The 12,004-nt window shown below is 35.6% G+C and overlaps 1 long non-coding RNA gene across 1 annotated transcript in view; it reads left to right on the top strand.

Moving 5' to 3' along the window:
* The window catches only part of LOC116865691, a 95,424-nt gene extending 83,723 nt beyond the window's left edge, over positions 1-11,701 (top strand). The window contains exons 3-6 of the long non-coding RNA XR_004382253.1: positions 8,185-8,252; positions 9,395-9,525; positions 9,953-10,107; positions 11,534-11,701. This is a non-coding gene — a long non-coding RNA (uncharacterized LOC116865691). The remainder of the gene's footprint in view (positions 1-8,184; positions 8,253-9,394; positions 9,526-9,952; positions 10,108-11,533) is intronic.
* Positions 11,702-12,004: the final 303 nt, after the last annotated feature.

Raw genomic sequence — 12,004 nt, 5'->3', positions numbered from 1 at the left:
AAAAAAAAAAAAAAAAAAAAAAAAAAAAAAAAAAAAAAAAATTCTAGAACTGAGAAGACACAATAACTGAAATTAAAGCACCAATAAGTAGGTTTAACACCAGATAGGAAACAGATAAAGAGAGGATTGTTTTATGATAGATCCATAAAAAATATTCAAGCCAAAGCATAAAGAGATAATGGAAAATAAAGAGTATAAACTACATATGAAACATATTGAAAATGTCTAACATATGTTGGAATCCGACAAGGAAAAGAGAGATTGTAGTAAAAGGAATATTTAAACTGTAAGAATCAACAGTTTCCAAAAGAGAGAAAAGATATCAAGCCACAGATAGCCCAATCACAATAAACACACAAAAAAAGCACACCAAAGTACATCAGTAAAAATGCTGAAAATAAAAGATGAGGAGAAAACCTTAAATGAAGGTAAAGAAAGACTTACTATTTCATAGAAGCAGCAATAAGACTGACAGTTGACTTCTTTTCAGAAGTGATGGAGATCCAAAGCTAATGGAATGCCATCTTTAAAATACTAAAAGACCCACCAATCTAGAATTCTATACTCATTTAAAATATTCTTCAAAACTGAAGATGAATTAACTTTATAAATAAACAAGAACTGAGAGAACTGATGAGCAGCAGACCTGCCCCAAAAAACCAAAAGGAGTTCTTTACATAGAAGGAAAGGAACATGGAAATGGAGGAGTTAACAGAGAGCAATGCACAAAGTATATATATTGTTAAGTCTGAATGAATTTTGACTGCACAATAAAAAAAATTTAAAATATGTGAGATTTAAAATACATGAACAATTGAAATTCATGTTAACAATAAGCATAAAAGGGAGGGTAAAAAAATGAGACTAAAGTTCTGATATTGTCTGGGAAGTGATAAAAGCACTAATTTATAATAAGTAGATATCGTAATGTAAATAAATAAATAAATGTAATAGTAAGTTCACAATGCATGTTGTAATGTTTAGGGTAACACTTAATAGCAAAATAATGTATTACTAATAAGCTAAAAGAGAAAATGGAATAAGAAAAAATGTTTTTATTAATCTTAACACAAAAAAGGAATGAAAGAACATAAATCAGGTAGAACAAATAAGAAACAAATAATAAGCTGTTACGTATATAATTTAAAATATATCCATAATTACATTAAATGTAAATGGACTCAATTCTGTTAAAAGACAAAATTGTTAGATTGGATAAAAGATAATATCATAACACATAGAGATGAATCACTATGTTGTACACCTGAGGCTAACATAACATTGTGTGAACTATACTGAAAAAAAATTTTTAAGAGAATGTTAAAAAAGAAAAAGGGATAAAATCCAACTAAGAAAAAAAAAAAAGTTGAAGATATCAAGCTATACCGAAATACAACTAGAATAGCTATATGAACATTAGGCAAAATAGATTTTAAGGCAAGAGATAAAGATATAAATGGTATAATTATCAAAGGATCAGTTAAACAAAATATCATCATTCTTAATTTGTTTGCATCTGATAACATAGTCAGAAAATATATGAAGCAAAACTGACAAAACTAAAAAAATACGTACACAAATTCCCATCTTGGTATAAGACGTTAGCACATCTTTGTTATAGTAACCAATAAATAACTCCATAATCAGAGTATATCTGATTATGTAATAACATGAATTTACAATATACAAGGAGAAGAAAAATCAGTAACAGGTAAACGAAACAACAAAATTACTCAATATAACTAAGTTATATGAAGAACACTGCATCTAACAATGGCAGGATTCATTTTATTCAAGTAGACATTTATGAAAATTGACCATAAAACAAATCTGAAAAACAGTCAAAAGGTTTAAATCATTCAAATAGACTCTGATGACAGAAATCTGGAAAGCAAAAACAAGAAACTAAAAATCAATAACAGTAAGAGAACTATAAATTTTGTGAATGCTCAAAGGTGTAAAACTTAAAGCCCTACACTTCTGAATAACCTATAGGCCAAAGAGGAAATTATGAGGTAAATTAGGAAATATTTTGAATCAAGCGATGATGAAAATATGACATATGAAAACTTGGGAATTATATCTAAAGCTATACTTCGAGGGTAAAGAAGAGCCTTTAAACAAATATTTTAAAAAGAAAAATCAACTGAAAATCAATCATATAAATACCTTCTTAGGAAATTAGAAATAGAATAGAAAGGAAACCCCAAGAAAGTAGAAGGCAGAGGGTAAGAATAAAAGATAATAGAAATCAACTGTATAACAGAGGAAATCAACAGCAAAATATCTTCTCAAAGCACATGAAATTTCAAAAAGGTAGACTGTATATCAGGCCATAAAACAAGTCTTGAGTTTAAATTATACAGAATATATTCCCTGAATACAGTAGTGTTAAGTTAGAAATCCATAGTAATAAGATGCCGAGAAAATAAGCAAATACTTTGAAATAAGCAACATACTCCTAAATAACATATATGTGCCAGATTAGAAATTGCAAGAGAAACTGTGTTTTAAATATCTAATAAGTGATAATGAATTCACATCCTATTAAATTATGTGGGATGCAACTAAAGCAATTCTTAGAGGAAGGTATGTAGCTCTACACATCTGTATTAGAAAAAAAGAAAGGTGTAAAATTAATTATCTAAGATTTGATGTTGTAAATCTAGAAAAAGAGAAGCAAATTAAACCCAAAGTAAATACAAGAAAGGAAATCCAAAAATTAACAGTAGAAATCAAAGGAAATTCAAGAGACAGAAGTTGATTCCTTGTAAAGATTAATAAAATTGATTTTTAAGAGACTGACCCCCAAAAAAGAAAAAATAGAAATCACCCATATCACAAATGAAAGAGGGACATTACTAAAGTTTTGATGGGCAAAAAAGGTAGGATAATAACAGGATATTATGAACAACTTTGTTCCAATCAATCTGATAACTAAGATGAGATGGATAAAATCCTTGAAAAACAAAGGTTGCAAACACTGACACAAAAAACTGAAAATCTGAAGTTCTAGATCATTTTCTTAAAAATCAAATTTATGATTGGAAAATTGCCCACAATTTATAGGCCCAATACCTTCACTGGTATATTCTATCCAACATTTAAGGACAAAATAATAACAATCTTACACAAATTTTTTCAGCATATAGAGGAGGAAGACACTTCCCAACGTATTTCATAAAGTCAACAAGACCCTGATAACAACACCAATGTTATTTCAAGAAAAGAAAATTATAGATCAATAGCTCTCATGAACATGAATTCAAAAATCATTAACAAAAAATACTAACAGTCCAAATATTCAATATATTCATATACACATACTTCTCACATATATATATGATTGATAGATCAATTGATCATGACCGAGTAGCTTTTGTCCCAGGATTGCAAGGTTGGTTTAACATGAAAATCAGTCCTGGAAATTTACCATGGTAGCAACTCTAAGCTGTTATTTGTTTCAATAGAGGCAGAAAAGGCATTTGACAAAATTTAACAACCATCATGATTTTAAAAAAATTCTTGGCAACTTAGCAAAAAGGAAACCTCTTCCACTTGATAAAGGCAATTTTCATAATGATGAAAGACTGAATTTTTTCTCCCATAAGCTAAGAAACAAGACAATGATATCCCCTAAGATTGGAAGCAAAGCAAATATGTTCATTCTCACCACACACCACTTCTATTCAACATGGTACTAGAAGTCCTCACAAATAAAATAAGACAAGTTAAAGACAAAAATTAATGGACATTATTATTGCAAATGAAGAGGTTAAGTAATCTATTCACGATGAAATTACTGCATTTGTAAAAAATGCTTTTTTTTTTTTTTAAAGATTTTATTTTTATTTATTTGACAGAGATCACATGTAGGCAGAGAGGCAGGCAGAGAGAGAGAGAGAGAGAGGAGGAAGCAGGCTCTCCACTGAGCAGAGAGCCCGATGCGGGGCTCGATCCCAGGACCCTGAGATCATGACCTGAGCTGAAGGCAGAGGCTTTAACTCACTGAGCCACCCAGGTGCCCCAAAAATGCTGTTTTTTTAAAACTATCATTTGTGTACAAAAAAAAAAGGGAAAGAAAATATATTAATGTCTCATTAATATCTGGGTATAACATCATGTCTGGAAGGATAAATGAGAGGCCAATAAAAGTGATTACCAGTTTGGAGGTGAGGTTAAAAACTCATGGCTTGAGAAGGGACTAAAGAGAGACTTTTTGCTTTCTACATGATTTGAATTATTATTTTAAAGTAGTTAACATTTTACCTCTTCAAAAATATTTTTTTGGAAAAAAAGTACTTAAAGTTGGCATTACCCTGTTATGTGGTAAATAATGTGATAAATAATGAGCATCCCTTAATTACCGTGGTCCACACCAACCATGCTAGAACTCTTATCGGACTGTGGATTCCATGCAGCATGCTCATCAGTTCAGAATTACACATCCATTTTTAAAGGAAAGTTTTCAAGTGTCTTTTATGAAGTGCATTAATATAAACTATAGTTTGACTTTTGGTTATTGATCATTCACTGTCTATCCACCACGGAAACCTATTTACTGCTTTCTCATTAAACCTTTTCCATGAATCGCTCCTTAGTAAAGATTGAATGTTATTTCCCTCTCCCTGTTTCTCTCAAATACTAACCAATGCACTGAAGTAGCAATAATATAGCAACAATAAAATATAACATTATTTAGTGTTTATGAGCAAATACTATGTTAAATTCTTTATATGCATTGTTTCAATACTGAACAGCCATAATTCTGTCAACAAAGATGGGAAAAAATAAGAGGTTAAAGGCCCGATTCTGATTCAGATTAAATAGCCATTCTCCACATAATCTTTAAGTCGTTGTACTCTACAGTTTGGTACAGTTTACCAGTTGAGAATCATATAGCAGTTGAGAAGTGTGTCTGTATATGCACATGTGCATGCATGTATGTTACAAAGGAAACTCATAAATGGAAATATTGGAGATTAATTGGTGAAGAGCAGCAGAATTTAGAACAAGCTTACATACTCATATATAAATAAAGACCAGTTCCAGATTAACATTTTGCATTCAATAGAAATTTGTACATGTACACAGACCAAAGCAAAATTGTTTTTGTCTTTAGGTAATTTAAATGGAAATATAGAATTGTTTTAACCTAAATTATTAAAATAATTTGAATTATGTACACCTGACCAAGGAAGTAATGAATTCTCTCTCTTTTTTTTCTGACTGCTGCTTCTTGCTTCAGTTTTCCTTATTAATCTTTTAAGGCTGCTAGTAATATTCCAAATATTTTACCAGTTTTGAATCCACCCAATAGGCTCATTCACTATTTGTTCATCTCTGTTCCTCGTAAACATGCAGTAATCCCCACTGGTAATTTCAGCATTCCGAAAATGTTAGAAAAACCACAGTAAGCTTTACCCTGAGAATTAACCAGCAATGACATTATCAGGCCTGCTTAAGCACCCAGATGATTCCATCTGCCCTTTAGCAATGTATACTATGATAGCACCAAGAATTCCCTCTGTCACAAATACCTGGACCAGGAGGCACTCTACTGCAGCCCCAAATTAGGAGTAGCTGTGCTTTTGGCTTCCGAGCTGTAGACAGCTTGGTGGGGGACAGGCACCAAGTTGCTGCTGCTTTCCTCAGCCTCAGACCTAGAAGGGCCTGTTTCAGTGCTCATCTTGGTAAACCCTGATAGCTCCCTGCAACAGGAGCCCCATCTGAAACTAATGAAGTAAAGATGGTTTCTGAAAACCTCCTGTACTACAAAACATTATGCTGTGGCTCTGAACATACTCCTCTTCATATATTCTCTCTTCTCCTCTCCCTTCCACATCCGTGCCCTTGTTTAGTTCCAGTTTCCATTAGAAATGCTATTTGGGCAGCAAATTTCACAGATTGGATCCATCTCGATGCTGCCATGCAAAGAAAACACATCTGTCTGACTCTTCATTTAAAATAAGGAAAAAATTGAAATAGCAAAATGCTGTAGTCGCTCAGAGCTATTTCCTAATGAACCAGTTTGTCCCATGAGCTGTACTGAGGAGCTTCTTCTCCTCCTCGGTGAGAACTCTTTATGCATATTAATATTATGCATGTTTTCCATGTGACTCCTTCTGACTTGCCCTCACCCCATCCTTTGAATTCATTTAAATAAAAATAATTTATGTGGACATTCCTTCAGTCAGGATTTTCTCTCCCCTTTTCTTAAAGACATTCATAATATTTCGTTGATGCTTTGCATCCAAACCGAGTCGTTATGCTTTTGCATATCATTAGGGCTTTTTAAAGAACAACAGCGACATCTGCATGTGCCGCAGCGCCAAGGAGATAGGAAAAATACCGAAAACAAACCCATATTGGCTTGGAGGCTGTCTGGCTCTCTGTCTCCCCAGCAGCCCCTGCCACCACTATGGTTAGGAGTAATTGTACAGTGTAATCACATCATGCCTCATCTGAATATTCATAACAGAGACAAAGCTTTGGAGGATAAGGGAGGAGTGGGGATAATTTAAATATAAAACAGCATCTCATTTCCAAATCAAGTTGTACCAGTTAGACTGTGTGCACCAGGATTCAATATTAAACCAACATTGTTTTACAGTTTGGAAATTGGAAGTGGAGAAGATGGAAGAGAGAAGAGACTTGATAAAGAAGAGATGACATTATATTCTCATTCTTGATCAAGGAAAAACAAAACAACAACAACAACAGCGACAGAATAAAAATACTTAAAGTGATGTTTGAAGAGTCACCAACAGTGGCTAACCAGCTGCTGTTTTACCAGGAATGAAATAGCCTATTGAGGGAGTTTTAAAAGCTCCCAATTAATATGTTGTGCATGTATTAGATCTACAAAGAACTCACTGTATTCCTCTTTCCCCACAAATCCCCCCAATACACACATATTCCCTAACCACCACCTTTCTTTCCTGTCGGATGCAGGAGAAAAAAGATCAGAGCTACAAAATAATTGACTAATCACTTCGAAAATGACAATATCCCCCTTAAAAGAAAGGACAAAAACAAACACATACAAAAAGGTGACTGTTCATTAATGAAGGGATAAATTACCGATGGCTTCTTCATTCTCTTTAGTTCATTACCCCCCAAAAGAAACAATATAATCCACGTGTTAATATTTCTTGTCTTCGTTTTCTTTTGTTTTAATATGATGCTCTTTATTATTATTTTTTTAACTGTTGGTATTTGTAGAAGCCTCTGCCACTGCATTCCCCAAAGAGCTACTAGTTTCAACCCACTGGAGTTTATATTCCTTAATTGTCTAGTGCAGGAACATTTCTGCTGTTTTTAAAAATATACCGCTCTGCAGGAATTAGAAGAATCCAAGGTTGTATCCAACTTCAAAGGTTTCCAAGTCATAATGATTTTAGCAAAAGTAGAAGACAGATCATGGAACAAGTCCCTGTTTGAAGATAAGCATCATAGGGACCTTTTTTTCTTCCCTCTCTCCCCAACTTTGTACTTCTCCTGGCTCTGAATGCCCCTCGCTAACACGGTTTAATGATATGCAAATGAAATATGCATAAAACCATTCTACTGTATGATGATTAAACACTGGAGACATTAACAGCGGAGGCTTCACTCTTTGTAATAATCCTTCCCGACCATCCACTTTGATTGCGGAGTTATGGAAACCCATAGCAGTTGGCAGTGAGAGTGAAAGAGCAAGAAGGAAGGAAAGATGCAGGGACACATCACCCATCTCGGTGTTGCTCCCACTCCAGGAGAGGTTCCCCCCCTTTGTACTGCGTTCCTATTGCTGTCTTTTGTAATCCATCCATGCAGTCGCACCAGAGCGATTAACGGAAAAAACCTCTTTTCTCTTAATGTTTCAAAGCTCATTAGCCAAACGATTATTCCTCATTAACAGCGAAAGCTCATTCAGTAAAAGGAGAATATGCCCAAAAGATGCCAGCGCAGTTCATCCTGAGTCCCGTACTGGGCTGTAAATCCCATACTACTTGTATATTCCATGCGAAAAGGACACGCGCCAATCCACATTAAAAAAAAAAAAAGAAAGAAAGAAAGAAAAGAAAAAGAAAACAGTTTGTGTGTTTTGTAAAATCCACAAGAGCAGCAATTAATATTCCCATAGAATGACTTTATTTTTTTTATTACTTTTTTTTTTTTGTCTCTCCCCTTTGTTTCCAGCGCCTGCCCCTGGCTCAGTGCCTGGTGCCAACAGAACACCTTTCAGGATCCACAGCAACGCAGACAACGTAAGTACCAGCCGTTTCCTGAAACCCTTTTTCAGATTTTTTTTTTTAAAACGACCACCTAAAACATAGAGACAAACCTCTTCCCCCTTCTTTCCCCTTCTTCTCCCCTGCATTATGCCACCAGGGTTTCCTAAGTAGCACCTTCCAAATCCCTCTGCCTTCAAGTTTGTGCATGTCTGTGTGGCATCCCTCCTCCTCCTTCACTCCCATAGTGGATCTTGTAAAAGGGCTTCAGATCGGCCCCATTCATCTCCCTGGTGATAGCAGTGAATGTAGATAAATCTCTGACTGCTTGCTGCTGGAGTATGATTTTTATTTTGTCTTCTGTGTATACCTGGGTCAAACAGTGGGATTGGATGCACACACATACATGCACTTATACACATTTCCCTCTCTCTCCTTCTCTGTCCTCCTCTCCTTTTCCTCACACATGCATACATCCCACATTATGTGTATATATGCATAAACATATACACCTATATACATACCCATACCTATAACACAAAAATAGACACATACCTAAATGTTTCATTTGTCTGAAAATAATGTGTATTTATATACACATACAGCCTTACAAATGTGTCTAAATGCAATCGATAGGTGCCTATCTTTTAATTTATACCCTTCTAGGTCTCCATTTAAAATTCCCTCTCTTCTCCCAGCAGAAGTTGTGTGCAATTGCAATCCAGGATTGTATAAGCAGTATTCTTTCCTTATGATTTCTATTTGTAGACCTTTATGCTCCCTTCTCTGCCTTCTTCGGAGCTGTAGAATTGGCATCGTTCCCTGAGGTTTTCCAAATGGCAAGTGGCACCGGCTGTGGCATGTATTCATGCCGCTTCCTATGGCATTTCTCTTCCGATGTCTGCTTTTGCTCTTTGTTTGTTGTTGACTAGGCTGAATGGTGGGTTTTTTTTTTTTTAAGTTAATTATAAACGAAGTTGAATAGCAAACAAACCAACAGCTTGCCCAAAAAGAAAAAAGAAGGAAAAAAAAGCCCCACACAAGCGCCTTCTGCTGCAACAGATGCCCAGATCACCCCTGGCATGGGCAAATGGGCACACAATTTTGGTGGTAGTTAATTTTTTCAGTTTGTTGCTGTATTTGTTATTTGTTTTCCTTGTTTCCTTTGATTTTTCAAGGAGTCCAAGATCCCGGCCTCTGCTTGGAACGGAACAGTGTCATGGCGGAGACGACGGCCTTTGTCTTGCTGGGTGTGAAAGCATCCGCTGTGCTTGCTCCACTGCGGCAGAATCAAGTTTAAAGGAAGAAAGTGATTAAAGTCAGCTTTGTGCCTCTTTGGTATGGAAGAACCCCAAACCCCAAGTAGCCGAGTCTCTGGGTCCGAGGAAGGGCTCATAGTTGGAGCAGCCTAGGCTGTAATCCTGGCACTTGCGCCTTCGGTTGCTGCTTTCTGTTCGCTCCTGGGGGTCTGGATAATCTCCCTTGGCTTTACCGCACTGTCTGGCCCGCATACAGGGCCCTCGTAACATATACCCGCTGCTGCTATCGCACGAAACTGTGGCGTTGCCCCTGAATGGATGGCACTGTGCCAACTCTTCTGCCATCCGCCCTTGCAGCTTTTTTCTTTCCTCCCTCCCTCCCCTTCTTCTCCTCCTCCTCCCGTCGACTTGACGTTAATTAACACACGGGTTAATTGATTTTAAAAGCCGAAGAATTACAGTTAACTTTTCCCACAGGGTACAGACGCCAGCCGCTTGGCACACTCTGCCTTCCGCACTGGTGCAGGGGGGCAGGGAAAGCCCGCAGCAAAACTGGCAACTGCTGAGGGAACGTTGCCTGCTTATTGGAGTAGAGCCGATAGAAGTCGACGTGATACTGCCTCGTCCTTACGGTATATGTAGCCATTCTATATTTTGTTAAATAATCAAAGCACACCTTGTCTCTCTTCTCCCTTCGTCTTTCAAAACAGGAAAACCCTTCAGAAGTTCTTATGGGGGGTAAAAAAATCCCTCCCCTAGCCCATTTATCTCATCCATAATATGCCCTTTTCCAATAATAAGAAAATACCTGAAGCCTTTTTTAAGTACAAGGAGGAAGGCGACCGCTTCCCTAAATATCACACCTAAAGATTTTTTTTTTAAAGGAAAAAGTTCCGTGAAGTTTCTTTCTCTGTATATTACTGTTTTAATTTGTCCCCATTTCTCTTGACTCGCATGGGTTATTTATAATAGATTTCACTAAGAAAGTAGGTACATTTTAATTAAAAACAAAATTCATGTGAAAGTTCTTTTGGTTTGTTTGTATGTTTGTAGAATTTTGCTTCCTGTCCTTATCTCTCCCCCTGTAGAAAATGAAAGCAACTGATACTGTAGTTGGGAAGGAGACAGGCAAAGCTGGAAACTTGATGCTTTCACCTTTTCATGCTTTCATTTTATTTCATTTTGTTTTTTTAAAAGCATGCAGCAACTGAAGCGACAAGAGGAATCCATTATGCAAATCATGTCACTTTGCATAATGTCTCATGACTGGAATATGCAAATGAGCTGTATAATTTATGAGTGCCAGTGTCTGTCTAAAAGTGTTTCACATAATTTACAAAGTGAGTCTGAAAGACATGGGGAAGGCAGTTCTTCCAACCCCACTGCCAAGGAATCTCTGTGTACTTTCCTGCAAGTGCTCCCTGGTAATAGTGTCAAGTGCTATTTAAAAGAAACTAAGGTTTCAAATATTCATGAAAGACAAAGATTTTCCCCTCACTCTCTTCACCCATATTCTATTAATTTTGTAAAATTTTAGGCAAAGATGCCTAAAATTTTACAAAATTAATAGAATCTAAAGCATTAATTTTTTGATTCAATTTGGAAAAAAAAGTTAATGGAGCCAAATTTGGTATTTGTATATGGATTTTCCCTCCTAAAGCAAGGAATGTCTTAGGGAAACAGACACCTTATCCATTTGTCTGGATATTTGAATGCAATAAAATGGGACTTCTCATTTTGGTTGGTTTTGTGTGTGTCCTGCTATGTGCAACATTTTATAAATTATGTTCTCTTGGATGTGTTAGACATATAATATGGAAGTCAGATGCATTTAAAATTCTTCTGAAAGTATAATTCTCCTTTCATAGATGTCTTCAAAAGAGAAATGCTATTCATTAAAAACCAGGTTTAAGTTCATTAAGTCAGCTTAGTTGGCTGCTTCATGTCTCATTTTGGTAACTTTTTTGAGTTGATGATTTTGAACCTTTTGAGAAGTCATAACATCTTTGATGATCTGCCCTAATCTACTCTTATATTTTTCATTTTAATCATAATTAGTCCTGTGAAAGAGATATATAGGGTGCCATGAAAATGTGTACCAGGAGGAACTGATCTTTGGAGAGCATGTCAGAAAAGACTTCCTGAAGAAAGTGAATTCAAGGTGAATGCTGAAAGTTGAAAAGAAATTAGACAAAAAGAGGGAGAAAATATTTTCCATGTAGAGAGTATATTCAGTAAATCCTAAGACAACAAGAGATTAGAACAAGCTGCTTGGAAGAACTAAAAACCAGTGTGGCTAGAGACAATGGGTCACTGGATCATACTGGGAACAGATTAGAAGGTAAGCATGTGAAGAGGTAACTTATACATTATCTGCATTTATGTGCTGGTACATGGTCTCTTATATCATTATTAATTGTATATCCATGTACTTTGTTTACTATGTATGATCATAATACTTTTTATAAAATAATTTATTTTTCACATTCAAGCAATGAACCATCAGATTTCTGAATCCAACATTATGTG

The sequence above is a fragment of the Lontra canadensis genome, unplaced genomic scaffold, assembly GCF_010015895.1.
Source record: "Lontra canadensis isolate GAN:19392208 unplaced genomic scaffold, GSC_riverotter_1.0 scaffold8, whole genome shotgun sequence".
NCBI classification, from domain to species: domain Eukaryota; kingdom Metazoa; phylum Chordata; class Mammalia; order Carnivora; family Mustelidae; genus Lontra; species Lontra canadensis.
This window is presented reverse-complemented; position numbering and strand designations above follow the sequence as displayed.